General features: G+C 39.3%; 1 pseudogene; it reads left to right on the top strand.

Moving 5' to 3' along the window:
• The window catches only part of LOC122639137, a 92,757-nt pseudogene that overhangs the window by 53,647 nt on the left and 26,572 nt on the right, over window positions 1-12,538 (top strand).

Here is a 12,538-nt window from a genome sequence, read left to right on the forward strand (position 1 = left end):
TTTTTATTTTCTCTATTTTTAATGTGTTAATAGATGTATACTCAAGCCATGTTCTATTTTTTCTCTATTGTTTCTCAAGTTTTAAGAAGAAAATTCAGAAATCGAAGAAGAAATCGAAAGAAATCGAAGAGGGAAAGAAGACAGGAAGAAGAAATTGAAGAAGAAATCGAAGAGGGAAAGAAGACAGGAAGAAGAAATCGAAAGAAATTGAAGAGGGAAAGAAGAAATCGAAGAGGGAAGAAGAAATCGAAGACAGGAAGAAGAAATCGAAGAGGGAAAGAGAGACAGGAAGAAGAAATCAAAGAGGGACGCCATGGCGTAGGTCGCCATGCAACCCTCTCCAGTGCCAGGACGCCATGGCGACGCCATGACAACTATGTTACTAATACTACCTTCATAAAAAGTACATGTGTAAATGTTATCTCTTCAAGTACCTTTTAAAACTACATTATCATTTGCATCTTTAACCATACAATGAAAAACATCAAAATTCACTTTATATCCAACACTACATAACTGATTAACACTCAACAGATTATAGGCTACTGTATCAACTGAACATACATTAGAGATAGTTGTACCTCCAATGGCTATTTTGACAATTCCAACTATTTTCCCTTTGCTGTTATCTCCAAAGGTTATCCATCCTCCATTGTACTTCCTTAGTTTGGAGAAATGCTTGGGGTTGGCTGGCATATGCTTGGAGCATTCACTGTCAATATACCATTCCATGGGCTCTTGGTCTTCCAGCATACCTACAAAACAAGATTAATGATACATTGGTCCCCATAACCTCATGGGTCTATCAAGGTTAGGATAAAAAAATTTCTTTGGGTATCCAAACCCTCTTGGTAGAGTAACTTTGATTTTGTTTTGTGTGTGTGTGTGGTTTATTGGTCTTTGTTGTGTGTATGATTTTTGAGGTCTATTGGATCTTTGATATCTTGGATCACAAATGTCAAAAGACGATTGTGCTCTTTATGACCTTTGAAGTCTAGATGGCTTTTGTGATCTAGAAAATTTTGTAGGTCCATATGATCTATGGGGTTCATAAGATCTATATGATTTGGGTGTGGGGTATATTGCCTTTGAGGTCTTTAAGGAGCATACTCTCTTTGAGGCTTGTTAGGCATTTTTTGAGATGTGTAATAGTATGCATGATGTGTCCTTTTAGGGGCTTGTCCTTGGTTGCCATGGGTTTTTCTTCCATCATCATAGAGAGAAGGTATGCATGATGTATGACCGGTTCTATTGCAGTTTCTGCACTTTAAGTATGAAGTTGAGGCTTGGTCTTTGTTTTTTATTTTTCTCTAGTATCGGCCATCTTATCCTTTCTTTTGGCTTGGGATGGTGCTCTACCATCATATCCAAGTCTCTCCTTAGTTTGAGGGTCTTTATGTGGGTTTTCAACAAGGTGTCCAACGTCTTTTAACCTTTGGTGAAGGTTAATTTCTCATTTTCTTTTTCCAATTTTTCTACATAAGAAGTCAAATATCCTTGATTTTGTCATTTAGGGTAATGACCTCTTTTTCTAGAGCTACCTTAGAGGCCTCTAGACGATAACTTGCATCATATTAGAGCTTCAAAACCTTTTTCGATGTAATTTTCATCCACATCGTCAAGGTTTATATCATCCAAGTCATCTATTTTAGAAGTTGAACTATCATAATTAGAACTTATCTCAACGTTTTCTTCTTGATCTGCCATTAGGGCCAAGTTGATGATTTCTTCTTTGGAGTACTCCTTGTCCTCTTCATCACTTGAATACCAAGTACTTTCAACAGTGTAGGCCTTCTTCTTTCCTTTAAGCTTGGGACATTCAGTTTTGAAGTATCTTGGCTTCGTACATTCATAGCATACGACATCCTTTTTGTTAGAAGATAAATCCTTGTCTTTAGTAAAGTTCTTACCTTTGGGTTGTTTGGATGGTTGACTTTTGTTGGGCTTCCTTCCTCCTCTTCTCTTCAAGAATTTTTGGAACTTTCTTATAATGAGGGGCATTTCCTTCTCTAGATCAAAATCATCTTCACTTTCTTCCTTTGTGTCGTTTGAGGTCTTGAGGATTATTGATTTTCTTTTTGGCTCCTTTACCTCTATGACTTTGGCGTCTTCATTTAGTTCTACCTCATGTATTAGAAGAGAGCCCAACAATTCGCCCATGCTTACATTCTCCAGGTTCTTTGCTTCATTGATAGCTGTAAGCCCGTAACCTTGTGTCTCCACTTTGATGGTAGTGACCTCAAGATTTTCCTGGCGTTCTCATATTTGATGTAGACTTTACCTAGTCCTTTCAACTTGTTGGTAATGTTAGTAAATCTTGTAAACATATCAGATATACTCTCATTTTCTAACATCTTAAACAATTCATATCCATGGACAAATTAATCTATTTTAGATGCTTTACTTGAGAGGTTCCTTCATAGGTCATCACTAGTGTGTCCCAAATCTCTTTGGCTGTTTCACACATGGAGATCCTATTGAATCCTATTGAGGTTCCTTCATAAGGCATATTGTAGGAATGTGATTGCCTTGAAGTTTAGTTTAGCTTTATGCTTTTCAGTGGGAGTTAGTTCAGAGGTGTCTTTGGGCATGGTCTTATCTTCTATGTCTTTATAATAGACATATGGTCTATGTTCAATAACATATCATACGTCTAAGTTGTGTGCACAAGTGAAATTTATAAATCTTGCTTTCCAATATGCAAAGTTCTCACCATTAAACAATGGTGGCCTAGAAACATTCAAGCCTTCCACTTGGTTGAATTTGATCCCATTGATCTTTGACTATAATTAGTCTCAAGTTTGAGCTCCTGCTCTGAGACCAATTGTAAAATAACCTAGAGGGGGTGAATAGGTTGTATCTAGTGAATTTGGTCTCTTTTTAAAATTAATTGCACAATTAAAATAAATAAACAATCACCCACAAGAGACAAAGGATTTTATAGTTGTTCGACTCTAAGAGTCTACGTCCACGTATGCCTCTCAACACTAGAGAGAATTCCACTAGTTGTTCCTTTTTAATACAGTAGGTGGGTGAACTACACCTTTACAAACTCATTTTTCAGGACAAGAGAATCCTTTACAAAGCTCTTTTAAGGATAAGAGGATCCATGCATTACCTAAGTGCAGTCTAGGCTAATACAACCTTAGTTTGATCAAGAGTCCTACAAACTCAAGATCAACTCCAAGAACAAAATAATTACAATTAAAGAGGTTAAGGGTGTATAGTAACTATTTGGAGTGTAACAAGTACTTCTTGTGCGATATGGAATGGAATGAATAAATGCACAGTATGAGGGCTGATTTATTGCTCCTTTTGATGAGATATCTTGGAGCAATGATGAGGGCTTTGAAAGCTTGAGTTGACTTGTGAGATCTTGACTTGATGACCTTCAACTCAAAGTCAAAAACTGGTTGAAAAGGACTTGAAAGCTCACAATTAATGTTCTCAATTGACTAGTAATAATTGCTCATTAAGTTGTACATTCTCAATTGACTAGTAATAATTGCTCATTAAGTTGTACAATCTTTGTCTTTTAGTGGCCTATTTATAGACAAAAAGGTTGAGGAAAAAGAGGCTCCAACAGTCATAAAACAGTCACATTTTTTCTTTGACGGTCGACCAACAAATATAGCTGTTGGGGGTGGAAAATAGCCTTTGGGGAACAGCTAGTTCTGACGGTCGATGTCTGGTCGACCGACAAGATCTGATCGACCATCACAGTCTGATGGTAGCGACTGTCATCTCACTGTTTCTGATGGATGCACATTGTCTGTTTTCATTGTCGACCGTCAGACAATTTGCTCTGTTTTTAACAGTCTGACTTTGGGGATCTCTTCACCAACCTATTTCCATTATGTTTGGGGCATTTAAAAGGGTGTTGGCTATCACTTAAGGTCTCTCTAAGTTATAAAATGAATGCAATTGCATTATGCAAGATTGTGTGCTATCCTAGACTAAGTGCACACGAACATCTTCATGACTCCAATTCTTGAGCTTCTTCTTGTCTTCTTCATGTCTTTAATTCTTGAGCTGCTTCTTGTCATAGATTTAAGTCCTTCTTTTGAGTTCAAATCACTTCAACTCTTGGGTTACTTAAGTTGCATTCTTTCTTCACTGAAGAGGTTGTACTCCTTGATTCTTCAGATAAGAATACAACAAAACACTAACACTTGGAGTATGATTGTTAAATACCCTCAAATGTTTGTTAGCATCAAAACCTAGTTGTAATCAACTTAGGAGAGTGGGATTCCTATGTGGACATTTTCCTAACATAAGATCCCTTTCATCACCTCCCTACATGCTTTGTATCACAAAATTAAACCTTTCTGGCCCTAGTGCTTTTTCCCCTTTAATGACATTCACTGCTGCCCAAACTTTCATTAAATTATCGTTCTAGGCTTCTATCCATATTGCATTTTCTTCTCATAATCTATTGAGCCCCTGAGTATCAAGTGAAGGTATGACATCCTCACCTGATGTGTACAACTGTTTATAGAAGCTGACCAAAGCCTCCTCCATGTTCGGCGACTTATCCACCACCCTCCCTCCTTTATCTATGTTGATATAATTCTATCTTCTTATTGATTGCCATATTATGAAAATATCTTCTGCACTTGTGTAGCTCAATTCACATTGCACTTGAAATCTGTCTCCCTGAAATCTCTGCTGATTGAACAATCTAATCAACTCTTGTTGTAAGTCCTCCCTCCCATACGAATCCACAGAATTACTCTCGTCTAATGCTTTCAATTTGGTTTCCACTTTTTTTTTCTCACCAATTTCTTTTCCACTCCTTCAATTTTCTTTCAGCAAATGAAGCTTTTGCATTAACCTGCATGCTCTTGTCCCAAAGTCTGAAATTTTGTCCACCATTTCTGATTAAACCCAGGAAATTAATGACTGCAACAACATTGATTCAAAGCAAGAAGGACCAGTTTTGATTTTCTTCATTTGACCCATCAACAGAGGACAGACTTATTTTACCAACACCTCTTGATGAGGATCCTATGTCCCTCTCACAAAAAAAAAAAAAAAAAAAAGGTTATCGGTGTTATTCACTAGTTCTTTGCAAATACTTTGTCTCTGCTGATGTTAACTTTTTTGAGTCCACTGCTTATGATGATACATCTTTTGTTTCCTCGGAGTTGGATGAGGATCTTCCTTTATATGTGGTGCAACATACTGTTTCCCAGGTTCAACCAACTACTGCTCCGTCTCTGCCACCTCCGCCTCCACCTCCTCCTGTTCGTCCAGCCCATCCTCCTGTCCGGCGTCCTCGTGATGATATAGCACCCCCGGTCTCAACTGATCCTCCAACTTCAACTTCGCCTGCGGATCCTACTCCTCAGTTAAGTATTCCTTCTTCTGATCTTGATGTTCCCATTGCTCTTCGTAAGGGTGTTTGTAGTTGTACCCAACATCCTTTGTCTCATTTTGTTTCTTATACAGGCTTATCTGTCAACTTTTCTGCTTGTCTCTCTACAGTTGAGTCTTATCTTACCCCTAAGTCTGTTTTAGAGGCATTATCCCGCTTTGGCTGGAGGACAGCTATGGAAGAGGAATTGGCTGCATTGGCTGACAATCACACTTGGGACTTGGTACCGTTACCTGCTGGCAAGAAGATTGTTGGTTGTCGGTGGGTATTTGTGGTTAAGGTGAACCCTGATGGCTCTTTGGCTCGTTTGAAGGCCCGCTTGGTTGCCAAGGGTTATACACAGGTTTATGAGATTGATTATCTTGATATATTTTCACCTGTTGCAAAGCTTGCCTCTGTTTGTCTTTTGATATCTCTTGCCGTGTCCCATTATTGGCCTCTTTTTCAGTTGAACGTGAAGAATGTTTTTCTTCATGGTGATCTCCATGAGGAAGTTTATATGGAGCAACCTCCTGGGTTTGTTGCTCAGGGGGAGTCTGGTTTAGTATGCAAACTTAAGAAGTCGTTGTATGGTTTGAAACAATCTCCCAGGGCCTGGTTTGTGAGATTTTCGGATGTTATTTTAGAATTTGGGATGACTCGGTGTGGCGGTGATCATTCGGTATTCTACCGGCATAGCAAGGCTGGCAAGATATTTTTAGTGGTATATGTAGATGATATAGTCATCACTGGCGAATATGTTGAAGGCATTAACCAACTGAAGATACATTTGCAGTGTAAATTTCAGACCAAGGATCTTGGTAAGTGAAGTACTTTCTTGGAGTTGAGGTAGCTCAGTCTAGCAAAGGTATTTCTCTCTCCCAGAGGAAATATGTTCTTGACCTGCTTGCCGAAACAAGTATAGTGGGGATGCTCTTGATGATCCAGAAAAATATAGAAGACTTGTTGAAAAATTAAATTATCTCACTGTGACTCGACCCGATATTGCCTTTCCGGTTAGTGTAGTAAGTTAGTTTCTATCCTCTCCTAGGACGTCACATTGGGATGCTATGATTCGGATTCTGAGATACCTCAAGAAAGCTCCAGGTTGTCGTCTACTCTACACTGATCATGGTCATGGACATGTTGAGGGGTTTTGTGATGCTGATTGGGCTGGTTCCCCTATGGATAGAAGGTCTACTACTGGGTATTGTGTCTTTGTGGGGGGGAAATTTGGTGTCTTGGAAGAGTAAGAAACAGTCAGTAGTAGCAAGATCTAGTGCAGAGGCAGAGTATCAGGCTATGGCACAGGTTACTTGCGAGCTGATGTGGATGAAGCAGTTGTTGACTGAGTTGAAATTTACGAAGGCGTTACCTATACAGCTGTGGTGTGATAATCAAGCTGCTATCCATATAGCTTCCAATCATGTTTCATGAGAGGACGAAGCATATAGAGGTTGACTGTCATTTTGTTCGAGAGAAACTACAAGAAGGTTTTATTGCCCCATAACATGTTTGTATAGGAGAGCAACTTGCTGATATTTTTACTGAGTCTTTGAAATATGTGAGAATTGATTATATTTGTAACAAGCTGGGCATGATTAACATCTATGCTCCAGCTTGAGGGGGAGTGTTAGAAATTGAGATTTGGCATCTCAGTATTAGCGCCTAGCGCTAATATCGAGATTTGGCATCTCGGTATTAGTGCCTAGCGCTAATACCGAGATGGGTTTAGTGGGGTTATTTTGGGGATTTTATCCCATCTTGTCTCTTGTGTACCCTATTTTTATATAGATTAATGAAAAGGGGGAGTTCAATCTAATCGGTGGTTCTCCCCAAAAGGATTACATCCTCCTCTCTTCTTCTCCATCTTCTTCCTCTCCATCTTCTCCATTAAATCTGATTTTATTTACACCATCAATATATTCTATCCACCAACTTGTGCCACATATCTTCCCCTTCTTCATCCTTTGGCCTATTCACATTTGAAGCCATGAAGTCCTTCCCTAGCTTCCTATGCTTCAAAATCACCAAATTAGAGAAGGCTCTAACCACTGAATCATCAAGCTCAAAGAAACTTTGATCCCACCCAGAAAGACAAACCTTACTTGATCCCCAAGTCTGACCTGATATTAACAAATTAGTATTCTGTCTTCTTTTCCTAAGAATATAAAAAATCCAGAGCATATTCCCTATTACGATTTCTCACGTAGTCTCAGTGCAGGGAATCCTGTGATAATGGTCAATCCATGGAATGAAGTTCATGTGGGGATTAGAACTAACCTTTACTGTCCTCAACAGCCTTATGTACCCCACTAGACCTCTTTCTTGTACACTCTATAAGACCCCTTGCTGACTGGTTGTGCACTTCTCTAACACTTGACACCTGTCTTGTTGGCTGTTGCTTGAGAATCTTTCTGAGACCTATCACTTGTTGTGAACTTTGTAAATGCAGACTCTGCATATGATTCTCCTTCAGAAATAATTAGACCAATCTTGTCACTTACCTTGACTGCGTTTACTGCCTCCTTTAAATTGAACTCATTATCAGCTGATTCATCAATCCTACCTCTACTCTTAGACCACATACATGCACACTTGTCTGAATTACTTTTTCACTAATTTTTTTTTTGCTTTTTTTGGGTTAATATCCTTTTAAATGATTGGTTTACAAAGCATTGGTATGTCACATTCTTAATATGTTTCTGCAGTCAGTGATCTCATGAAATACATGCAGTTACTATCTATATATTTTGCTGAACAATGTGTTTTTTATAACCTCAAACTGAATAGCAAGTGGTGCGAATGAGTGGGGAAGTAGACACCTATCCCTTGAAAGTAGCATAATTGGGAAATCTACCTTTATCATTAGTTTGAACTTTGAAACTGTGACTTCCCAAAAGAGGTTGTACCACAATCGTATAGCAGTACTGATTTGGTGAAATAGGTATAAATTTTTTAATTCATCAGTGAACCATATTATTCTCTGAATTTTCTGAAGGATCTTTTTTTCTCTTCAAACACTTGTGAGTTGTGACATAACATCTTATTCTTTTCTCCCTAATACAGTGGACGCCATGCTTTGAGATCACACCTTTCTAAGGTATTTAATCATTCTCTTTTTCCCCCCTTTTACCACTGGTGAGATTCTGAGTCAAAATTTGCTTTTAGATTCATTCACAGTTTATTTTCATTTCCTTTTCAGCGTGGTTATGAATTAGATGAGGAGGAACTTAATGATGTCTTTCAGCGTTTCAAAGTAGTGGCTGACAAGAAAAAGGTAAGAAATTATTTTTTCATGTTCTTCAATACATAGTTGTCACAGCGTCTAGGCGACACCAACAAGGCGACCAAGGAGCCAGGACACCTAGGGCCTTGGCAATGCCTTGACAACTATGCTTCAATAAATCTTAGTTTTTTTTCTCTAGACTAACTATTTTGTGTGATTTGAGACAATGCTTTTTATGGGATGTGATAGAGGTCTAGTTCAAATTGTTTACTTATCTTAAATTTCAATCATGAATTGTAAGGAAAAAATAGAGTGTTGGATGTTCTCTGTTGAGGTTCAAATTGTTTACTTCACTTGACTTTTGATCGTGAAATAACATAGAAGTTTTTTGATACGGGGCAGTCAGCCAGCCCGCCAGGCCTAGTCTACCAGGCCCAGCCCAAGGCCAGATTTGTGCCCGCAGGGCCTGCAGGACCAGGCCTAGAACGCCCAGCCCATAGGTTGACACCTATGCTGGCCTGGGTGAATTAAACCCAGTGGTTCTGCCTTTTCATTTTCCTAGGCTAGTATTTACTCTTACTATGTGTCTTTTCAGTTTCCTAGGTGGAGTTATGAGGTTGTTCATGCTCTGGGTATTAGTTATTAGTCATTAAGAGTCTTTTAGTTTTTCGAAGTCACTTTCTTGGTTGTAGTTCCCTATGTCTTGGTTTTAGTTTCTAGGTGTTGAAAATCCAAAAGTCTATTTAATGTAAGTTGATGTATCCCAAGGGCTTTTAATGCCTCCCCTCTATATAATGAAACCATGGGCTGTTCTCTGGAACACCAGATTTTGAAGATAGAACTCTCTTGTGAGATTTAGCTTGTGGACTCAAGTGGACTGTGGTCTGTGGATTCAGCAATCATATCCAAGGTGGATCTCCTTGGTGGGGCTCTAGTGGACTCTAGCAGCCAAAACTATCTACCTCCATCAATTATCATCATCATCAACCGCCATCATCCATCTCCATCTTCATCATCAAACTAAAAAGTTCTCATCTAGTGACTTATAACCATAGTTCAAAATCTCACGAAATTTCGGCGATATTTCGCCAAATTTCGTATATCTCGAGCTGTCCAAGATACGATACCAATCCGAAATGGAAAAATACCATATTTCGACGATATCTCGTGAGATATCGACGAAATATTGTGGACTCACGATATATCGCGAGATATTGAAAAAATCACTAAAAGTGTCACGTGCAATATTTTGAATATTTCGGAAATTTCAGTCATCTCGTTTCGGAAATCTCGGTAATTTCGGTAATCTCGTTTCGAAAATTTCAGAAATCTCGGTCATTTTGGCATTTTACACCCACAGAAAAATAGCATATTTTGACAAAATTTCGTCGAAATTTCGGTATCTCGGAAATTTCGGTCAGACCGAAACACCGAAACGAAACGAGATTTAGTACCATGCTTATAACTTGCCGGTTCTCAACCAGTTCATCGATCCTTCTTATTTTTTTGCATTATTAGTAGCAAGGAAATACTAGTAATGTAGTCCTAGGTTTGAATAATCAAACTAGGGGCCAAACCAGGATCTTTTATCAAAAGGTGAATCAGTTTAGGGTAAAAACAGGAGAACAATGGGGCGAGAAATCGCATGAGGAAACCAAGAGAACAATGGGAAATAAATCATATGAGGAAACCAAGAGAACAATGGGAACCCAAATATATTAGGTTAGGGATGGGGTAATAAATCATAAGTACTCCTCAAGTTTCTCATCTTTGAAAAGAGCATTTCCTTCCATCTTTCTGCAGTTCCAAGGGTTTGGGGATTTGAACTTGTTGATGATGAATAAACCTTGAGATCAGATAGCTTGAATGTAGAACAGTAATGGAGAAAACAATCTAACCAAAACGAACCACCTGGGCTTTCTATTAGAGTTGTTAGAAGTTATGTGATAAGGGTAGTTTGGGAACTAGCCTTTAGTCTAGTTGCCCTATTGTGTATTTTCTCTTTTTTACCTTTTCTTATCTTTTACCTCCCTAGGGAGGTGTATGTAATATTCTTATCTCTATTAGTGAAGTAATATAGGTGTGGAGAGATCTCTCTAACACACAACACATTCAACCGAAAATACTCTTCCCTCTTCTCTCTTATCTCATTCTTTCTCCTTCTCTTCTTCTTCCTCCTCTCTTACCTTCTTTCTTAACCTTAAAATCTAACTTGGTATCAGAGATTTAGGTTTGAGAGTCGAATCCAGCTTCTTATCCCTATTTTTTTTCTTCTCTTTGAAATCCTAGGGCATAAAGGATTTCAAGGAGAAGCTTCCTATGTAAAAAATCTGTTGAAAGGACTATGAGATGGATTCAATATAACCTATTCCAGTGTTTGCTACTGCTGTTTGAGCTTGGATGAAGCTCTCTTGATGATTTTAAGTTCTTCTAGCCACCGCTAGAGTTACCCCCAGCTCCACATTGCATTCCTTGTATCTCTCTCTCTTGGCATGGGTTTGAGGTTTGAAATGGGTCACTAGAATCGCCCAAGGGTGTAGGTTAAGGTCCATGTATCTCTTCTTGCTGCTAAAGGCTCAATCTGAGCACAACTCTTTTTCGTGGAACCCTATTTTCTGCCCAGGTAAAGCCGATAATGCTTGATTTCTGTTTTTCTTGTATTTGGACTGCAATATGCTGCCTCCTTTGTTGAGTAATGCTTGTGCATAGCTTTTGTGAAGCCTTTGAACTTATTTAATGTTGATGTTACTCTTTGGAGAGTATTAGAGTGAAGTGTTATCAAGGTTGTTTCTGTTCTGTTCTTGTATTTGGTTCCTTTTTTGGGTTGAGTGTGTACTCCCTACTTGGATTGGTATCCTAGTTTATGGTCAAGTACCATTTTCCCTACAAGATGGTTGATTCCGAGACTTCTGGGCTTGGTTCAGCTGATTCACAGCCTACTCCAACAGCCCCTCAGTTTGTTTATGAGAATGCTTACCCACGGATCTCCATTGTGAAGCTTGATAACACCAATTTCTTGGACTGGTCACATTCTGTGAAGCCATCCCTTAAGAGTAAAGGGAAACTTGGATATATTACTAGTGTTATTAAAGCCCTAGAGGCTGGCTCTCCTGCTTATGAGAAATGGGAGACCGAAAATTCTATAGTTATAACATGGCTACTCTTATCCATAAAGCCCGAGATTGAGAGAAGGTTTATGCGAAAAGAAATTGCCAAGGCAATTTAGGACAGTATCTCCCAGACATTTGACAGAGTGGGTGACTCTGCCAAGGTCTATCAGCTCCACCAAAAAATTAATTCAATGAGGCAGGGCAACAGGACCATTTCTGAGTACTAGACTGCTTATATTAGTCTTTTAGAGCAGTATGACCACTACAGGGATCTTCAATTGACCAACCCAGAGGATGAAGCAAAGGTGTATCGCACCCTTGAAAAAGAGCATGTCTTCACTTTACTTGGTGGCTTGAACCCTGATTTTGAGCCAATCAGGCTCCAGATTTTAGGCCGGTCTCCTCTTCCATCTCTTGATGAGGTTTGTAGCTACTTATAGAGTGAGGAGACTCGGCGTGTTGCTATAGAACCAACTCTAGCATCATCTCTTGAGAGGTCAGCTCTCAATTCTTCCTCTTTTCGTGGCACCCGTGGTGGTGGTAGAGGCCAAGGGCCAACCATGGAGAAGACAGAGCAGTAGAGACAAGTGGCAGAGACAAGTTTAAATGTGATTATTGTTGGAGATTTTGACATACCAAGGATAGGTGTTGGACTCTTCATGGCCGTCCTGGTACACGGGGTGGTGCTCGTGGTGGCCGTAGAGGGGGTGCTCGAGGAGCACACTCTGTTATGACTGAGGTAGATGCTACACAGGATGACTCTACTTTGGCCGATGCAGTGTTTTGCAGGGTCATGTCACAGCTGAGCATATCTCCTATACCCACAGTGGCTAACTCCTCTTC

The sequence above is a fragment of the Telopea speciosissima genome, chromosome 9, assembly GCF_018873765.1.
Source record: "Telopea speciosissima isolate NSW1024214 ecotype Mountain lineage chromosome 9, Tspe_v1, whole genome shotgun sequence".
NCBI lineage: Eukaryota > Viridiplantae > Streptophyta > Magnoliopsida > Proteales > Proteaceae > Telopea > Telopea speciosissima.